At 55.6% G+C, this 7,932-nt stretch overlaps 1 long non-coding RNA gene across 2 annotated transcripts; it reads right to left on the reverse strand.

Moving 5' to 3' along the window:
- Positions 1-767: 767 nt before the first annotated feature.
- On the reverse strand, positions 768-3,800 carry LOC117438819 (uncharacterized). 2 transcript variants are annotated; one of them, XR_004551042.1, is made up of 3 exons: positions 3,782-3,800; positions 2,926-3,041; positions 768-1,154 (listed from the first exon to the last, which is right to left on the reverse strand). It is a non-coding gene; the product is annotated as an uncharacterized lncRNA (long non-coding RNA). The 2 variants fall into 2 exon arrangements; XR_004551043.1 differs by lacking the exon at positions 3,782-3,800 and adding an exon at positions 3,404-3,422.
- Between the last annotated feature and the right edge of the window lie 4,132 nt (positions 3,801-7,932).

Here is a 7,932-nt window from a genome sequence, read left to right on the forward strand (position 1 = left end):
CTTTGTGTATTACAGTTGTCAGGTTGGATCCTGTGGTAGGTGGCACTTTGGGAACCGCAGGTGTTAGGTTGTGTAGCATAGGTGGCACTTGAGGTGGCATTAGGTTGGCTGTCATAGGTGTTAGATTGGGTAGTGTCAGTGTTACTTTGGGTGTCATAGGTGTTAGGTTGGGTATCATAGTGTTAGGCTGGGTATTGTGGGTGGCACTTTGTGTATTACAGTTGTCAGGTTGGATCCTGTGGTAGGTGGCACTTTGGGAACCGCAGGTGTTAGGTTGGGCAGCAGAGGTGGTACATTGGGCATTGGAGGTGTCAGGCTGGGTAGAGTAGGTGGCACTTGAAATGGTGTTAGGTTGGATATCATTGGTGTTAGCATGGCTGCTGTGGGTGGCACTTTGGGAACCAGAGGGGTTAGGTTGGGTGTTGTAGGTGGCACTTGGGGTACTGTAGCTGTTAGGCTGGGTACAGTAAACGGCACTTTGGGTAGTGAGGTATCAGGCTTGGTACTATGGGTGGCACTTTGGGAACCAATTGTGTTAATTTGGGTAGCAAAGGTGGCACTTTTGACTCAGGGTTAGCACAGCTTTATTAGACTGGCTCCATCAGAGGTGCTTGGAAGTTGGACAACTCTTGCTCAGCACTAAAGGCTGACATGGGAGATGGCATCATCCAGGTGTGTGGACTGCCAGGTGCAAGGTGATGTTTTGTGCTCATGGTGTGAGGGGGTTCTTAGGAGGAGGAGGACAAAGAAGATGCAGGAGGCAGCCATTGAAGTCTGTGTGTGGAAAGGAGGTTTATTCCATCCCACAGGATGAAGGCTGTTATTTGGGAAGGATCTGCACAGCTGTGTACATGTGGGAGCCAGCTGGGAAAAGCCAGGGAAGCAAAGGCCTGGAGGAGGGACCAGGCACAGTCTGCCCATGCTCCACATACCAGTGGAGAAGCAGAAGATGATACAGGACAGATAGAAGGATGCAGCATGGCCACAGTGTGGGGCTAGGAGTGCCACAAGGCCAAGATGTGTGGGGAGGAAGCAGGTTGGGCTGGTGGTGGGTAGGAAAGGTGGCCAGTGGCAGACGCATGAAGAGATTGGTGGTGATGGGTGTTCTTCTTGCAGGGACAGGTCGAGCACCCCGGGATGGTCCCTGAAGAGAGCTGCGATTCCAGAAGGGGTACGACGTTTGGGACGGACTCTGGACAGGTATAAGAACCCCCTCCCTCCCCCTAGCCCCTCCCCTCCAGAGCAGAGGGAAGGGGTTGGGGGGACGGAAGGGGTTAGGGGAGGGGATGGGGGAGGGCTTAGGGGGGGCAGGGAGGGGCTTAGTGGAAGCCCCTCCCTGCCCCCCCTAAGCCCTCTGGGGAGGGAGGGAGGGAGTTAGGGGGGGAGGGAGGCCTCCCTCCCCCCCTAACTCCCTCCTGGGGGGGTGGGGGGAGGGAGGAGGGTGGGGGGAGGGGGTGGGGTGGGGGGGGGTGGGTGGGGGGGGGGGGGGGGGTGAAGGAGGGGACTGCTGTACTGCTGTCTTTGTATATATAGAGATGTCTTATCTGGAGGACAGAGTGTCCGGGTCCCCCCTGGTCCCCCCCCCCCCCCCCCCCCCCCCCCCCCCCCCCGCCCCCCCACCCGCCCCCCCCACCCCCCCCACCCCCCCCTCCCCTCCCATCCCCCCCCCTCCCCTCCCACCCCCCCCCCCCTCCCACCCCTCCCTCCCTCCCCCTCCCCCCTCCCCTCCCACCCCTCCGTCCCCCCCCCGCCCCCCCCACCCTCTACCCCTTTTCCTACCCGCCTCCCACCCCCCCCAACCTAACACCTACAGTACACAAAGTGCAACCCAAGTTGTCCAACTTCCAAGCACCTCAGATAGAACCAGTCTAATAAAGCTGTGCTAACCCTGAGTCAGAAGTGTCACCTTTGCTACCCAAATTAACACAATTGGTTCCCAAAGTGCCACCCATAGTACCAAGCCTGATACCTACACTACCCAAAGTGCTGCTTATGATACCCAGACTAACAGCTACAGCACCCCAAGTGCCACCTACAACAGCCAACCTAACCCCTCTGGTTCCCAAAGTGCCACCCACAGCAGCCAAGCTAACACCAATGATATCCAACCTAACACCACTTCAAGTGCCACCTACTCTACCCAGCCTGACACCTCCAATGCCCAATGTACTACCTCTGCTGCCCAACCTAACACCTGCGGTTCCCAAAGTGCCACCTACCACAGGATCCAACCTGACAACTGTAATACACAAAGTGCCACCCACAATACCCAGCCTAACACTATGATACCCAACCTAACACCTATGACACCCAAAGTAACACTGACACTACCCAATCTAACACCTATGACAGCCAACCTAATGCCACCTCAAGTGCCACCTACTCTACCCAGCCTGACACCTCCAATGCCCAATGTACCACCTCTGCTGCCCAACCTAACACCTGCGGTTCCCAAAGTGCCACCTACCACAGGATCCAACCTGACAACTGTAATACACAAAGTGCCACCCACAATACCCAGCCTAACACTATGATACCCAACCTAACTACCTATGACACCCAAAGTAACGCTGACACTACCCAATCTAACACCTATGACAGCCAACCTAATGCCACCTCAAGTGCCACCTACTCTACCCAGCCTGACACCTCTGGTTCCCAAAGTGCCACCCTACAGGATCCAACCTAACACCTGTAATACCCAAAGTGACACCAGCACTACCCAAACTAACACCTTTGTTATACCATCTAACCCCTATGCTTCCCAACCTGAAACCTGCAATAGGCAAATTGCACCTGCAGCTACCCAGCCTGACACCTACACTTCCCCTCCTGCCACTGCCTGCACCCCTTAACTACTGCCTGTATCCCTGCCAAGAGGACAACCTGCAAATACCCTACACTGTGTCCCCAGTGTGTCCTTACCTGCACGGGGCCTCTCCTTGGGCCTGCGTTCCAACGATGTCCCATCTGTCTCTTCACCGTCCGCTGCTCAGGCAGCCCTTGCTCTCCATGCTCACAGCCTCCAGCCCATTGGGCACCTGCAGGGTTCAAAGGCACAAGATGATGCTTAGAGTGCAATGTGCTGTGCTCCTGCCCTTCCCACCAGCCAAGTCCCCTTCATGTCTCCCTTGTAGTGAGGGGCCCAGAACTTAACAATATACAACAGAAAATGTATAATATAAATTAAATACATGATAACACAAGTCCTACTACTAATAATGATAAGGGAAGTAACAAGGGGACAGAATATAAAGCTAAAGGGGACAAAAGGGAAGGTTAAAACCAATGAACACAAGTGATGCACAATGCAATGGCTCAGCAGCCACCAACCGATACCAGCCCGACCCAGCTCGGAACCTGCTTTGGGCAGCTCGAGCTCTCTCTGAGCCCCGCAACTGACCCCGTGAGCCGGGCTCCAGACTCCAACACGTGGGGCTTGGTCTCCATTGCCGAGCCCCAAACCCGGTTTTAGTGACCCCGGGTCCAGCCCCCAGCCCCCGGTCCCTGGTTCTGAACCCGAACCGGCCCCGCTTGGTTTCCAGACTCCAACTCTCAGGACTCCATTGCCCAGCTCCGAGCGCGGCCCCAACCCAGGCTCAGCCCTCGGGCTCCGCTCCCAGCACTCGGCCGCGTGTGCCGGAGCCCGGGGCCCCTCCCCGGTGTCGGTCCCGGCTCTGCGGAGCAGCAGCGCCCGCTGGAGCCGCCGGGAGCTCTCGGGAAGGGGCCGGGGATGGCTCCGGGACACGGAGAACCGGATGCACCAGGACCCCACACTCACCGCAATGGAGGAGCCGCCGGCGCCACGCCCCGGCTTACCAGGTGCTCGCCTTTTATAGAGATGGCGCGTGCGTCACCACGTGACTCCGCCCACAACCAGCATATCCCCGCCCCCTAATTAGCCAGGCCCCGCCCCTCCCGGCGATGCCGCCCGGGTCCTATCTCCCGCCTGCTGCTTCCCCGACCGCGGCGTCCCTACAGCCCCATCATCCGCAGCCGCCACCCCCGTACCCATCTGAGCCTCTGATCTCTCCCTCCTGCTTCCTCCCGGGCACAACACGCGGAGCTTGGGGAAAGCTGCAGCCAAACCCCCACAACTCCAGCTCCACCCCGGTTCCCACCGCACCGCTCCTCTCTTCCCGTTTAACCCCACCTGTGGCTCTCGGCAGCGGCTTCTCCCTTCCACCGGGACCCATCCGCGCCCCCCTCGTCAGCCAGAGCCCCACGGGGCCGCTTTTGGGCAATGACCCCCGTACGGAGCGCCCCGAGCAGCAAAGCAGGGGCAGCCGCATCCCCGGCACCGACGGCAGCCCCGAGGTTCACGTCTCCCGGCGGGGCTTTGTGTGCCCGGAGCTGGTGCCGCTGCAGCACGGAGCCGGCTGTGCATGGACAGCCTGGAAACGCGATCCCTGCCCCCAGGCAGGACCAGACCGGGCTCCATCTCCTAGGGGGTCTTGGGTGACCCAAACACCAGCTCTTTAAGTCCCAGTGTCCAGCCTCTGCCCCTCAGCCTAAGGTGCCAGGACAGAAAGCTGGTGCTGGGCATCAGCTACACATAGTGTCCTCCATAACACTGCCACCAACATGGGTATCCTCACTTACTGACATCAAAGTCCATCTGCATATAGTGTGTACACAGAGTGCACTGTCAGGTGCTCCAGAAAGCAGCTCCCAAAGTGCAAACATCCATCCCCAGATATGCATTGTCAGAAAGCTTGTGCTGGTTGTTAGAAGTGTTTAAAATCAAAGACAAACCACAGAATAAAGAGGCTTTTTTCAGGGTAGGGTGAAAAGAGATTGTTTATTTTTGCAGACAGCAAAATTCAAGTTCAAATCTGGGCACTGCTCAGCAGGTACTGGTGGGAAGAAGGCACTTGATTACTTTGAACACCTTGGGATGACAGGGAGGCAGCTCCCAGTGGTTGGTGAGATGCTGGGGGGCACAATGCTCCTCTCAGCCAGGAGTTTGGGCACAGTAATGCACGAACAGGTTCTGGTGAAGATCGAAATGGAAGAAGGGAGCAAGTGGGATATGGTCCCTCTGTGACATTTAGCATAGGCAGAACCCCAAAGAGAGCATCTGCAGACAACTGTAGAAGGCAGCAAAGCCGCTCACCATCCTGTTGCTCCTGGGAAAGGGGAGCGTGCCATCAAGGGCCATGCAAAAGGAAAGCAAGTTGCTGAGCATTTGAATGTGTCATAAACTCACTCATTCCTCTCAGGACAGAAGTACCAAGAGAAGTAAAGAGATGGGATAATGTGGAAGAAGGTTTGCTAAAGAACAGGGGATGTTGTAGCCACAAAACTCCTCATAGGACACTGAGGGATACTGAGGGGTTTTGAGAACTAAAGATATCCATTTGTCCTGCCACACTGGAAGGGTTTCTTGCTTCTCTGATAAGCCCTCCTAGGATTACAGTATGTACACAAGTCATGGCTTGGTGTGTGTAAAGCTTTACAGAAGCATATCGTATGGCTCTGTGTCCTGCTTTGATCTTGGCTTTAATTAGCACCATAAATGTAAGATACACAACTTTTCATCAGGAAAATCACAAAGGAGCTCTGGATTTTGGCTAGAAAGGAGGACCCAGCGGCAGCTGTTCTGGGCCAACTCATTGTTGCTAGCAACCATACAGGGGGAAGAAATAAAACGGGATCTCAGGGGGTGTATAGTGCCGAGGGTGAGACGTGCATCCCTTCATTCAACATATCCACCTAATGAACCTGTCGAAGAAGCTGGGCTGAGAGAGGCTGTCATAGTCCTTCTCCCGGAAGATGGCTGCCCGGTCCCCAAGGCCAAGCTTCAGCAGGACATCCATGTCTACATCGCTCCCAAGAGCCACCACGGTGGGCATGACGTCTTGCTTCTTCATGGAGTTGATGGCCTCTTCCAGGTTCTTGCTTCCTGTGATGCCATCAGTGATGAAGACGAAGGAGAGCTCTGCATTGCGCCGTGTGAGTCGCTGCCCATCTCCTGGGCTGAGCACGATGTTGTTGATGGCGTGTATGATGGCTGACCTGATGTTGGAGGAGGAGTCCAGGTACTTGATCTGTGCCAGGGCATTGGAGATTTCCGTCAGGTTGTAGGTCAATGGGAAGACCACGTTCTGGTCCCTCTCACTGCCGTACTGCAGCAGTGCGACCCGGGCGTTCATGTTGCCACTGTTGCTGTTGGCCAATGTAAGCTGTCGGGCTACGTCCTCCACAAAGCGATGGGCCCTGTGGAAGTTCTGCTCCCCAATCCTTTCAGAGCCGTCCAGCAAGAAGACAACATCAACGGGGCGCTGTGTGCACTGGGCCACTGAAAGCTCTGCAGGAGAAAGAAAAGAGTTGGGAGCACAAAGCCTACAGGCTAAGGTTGAGGCTTGCCTTGGCCAGTTTGGGCTTGGAGATGCCTCCATGCAGCTTTGGCCAGCCCCGCTCTGCTGCCAAAGCCTGTCTTTGCAGCTGGTAATGCAGGCTTTCCTGTGATGCCCTCAGCTTCTGGGCACTAGGTCTTAATGAACGTTAATTCTGGGGCCTCTGACAGACCTCCATGATATTAGACAGGTCTGTGCATCTCAGTCCCTGAGTTACATCCACCTTCATACAGCAATTCCCATCTGTGAGAGGAACATCCAGAGATAAATGGCAGCACTGTCTGCAAACCTCTTGGTTACTTCTTGGGTGGTTTACCTTCAGAGGTCCTCTTCACACACAGATTTGGAGGGTGAAAATCATTTCTATACCTTTCACCCAGATTAGTTTAACCAGGAATCACTAATTCCAGAAGAGCTCATAAAGGTTGGGTTATATGGCTGAAAACAAGACTATCTTTGTCAGTGTGCCTGGTCATATCAAAGCAGCTTTTGCAATATATAACAGATGCGTGGTTGAGTGAACCACAGGGGACCATTATTGTTCTGTCACTCAGAACAGAACCTGTCCACAAAGCTGGCATGTGGGCATATGAATAGATACAGTGCATGAACTCAGAAAAAGAAGAAGAAAACAGAGTCAGCTATAAGGGACCATTATTTCATCCCTTTGCAGTAGTTGTGTGTATTGCATTTAGTGTTCCTCTGCATGCCTGCTTCTCCAAGAAACACTTCCCTAATGGAATGCATCAGACAAGAAATTCCAGGACATGGGAAGTTGTGGGTGCAAGAAGGAAAGTGAAACCGGGCACGGCCGCAGGCAGGGGAGGCAATGCCCGTGACTCATCGGCTGCTGCTGCTGCCCGCATGGAACAGCCTTGGCACACGTCACCTGCAGGAGCAGGTGAGGGGAGCCCAGATCGCTGCTTCCTGACCCTTCTGGAGCTTGTCTGGGATGAACTGGTCCTGCTGAAGTCTTCAGGCTTGGAAAGGAAGAGGGAAAGAACCAAAAATGCTGTCCCCAAAAGACACCTTAAGAAATACCCCCTGGGAATGTGCAGGAGCCCATGGCCACGTGCTGAGGCAGGAGACGGACATGGGGTGGCCTCCACTTGGCACCATCTCCGGATCTGTACCCACCAGCCCAGTGGGTCAGTGCCACCACAGTGCTGCTGGCCCCACTGTGCACCCCAGAACCCTTCACCGCCCCTTGATGCCGTGGGGCTGGCTTGTGCCACGCTGTGTGTCCCTGCTGCTGATGCAACCCCTGGTGTCACATCACTGCGGTCACCTCCTGCATCACCCTGGGGCTGTGCTGAGCATCCCGCAGCGCTGGGGAGGGCAGGGCTTGTAGCTCCAGAGCTGTTCAGTGAGGACATTGGAAAGAGAGGAAAACCTGTTCAATCCAGAGAGAAAACCCCAAAGAGCAGTTTGTGCCCAGAGCCCTTGTGCTGCCACAGGAGGCACATGGGGTGTCCTGGGTATGGGATTCACCCCACCAGGACAGAGCTGGGGCTCCCTGCAGGCATCCCCACAGCCGTGTCCTGGGCAGGAGGAGACCTTTGCTCCTCAGCCT

The sequence above is a fragment of the Melopsittacus undulatus genome, unplaced genomic scaffold (assembly GCF_012275295.1).
Source record: "Melopsittacus undulatus isolate bMelUnd1 unplaced genomic scaffold, bMelUnd1.mat.Z mat_scaffold_650_arrow_ctg1, whole genome shotgun sequence".
Lineage (NCBI taxonomy): Eukaryota > Metazoa > Chordata > Aves > Psittaciformes > Psittaculidae > Melopsittacus > Melopsittacus undulatus.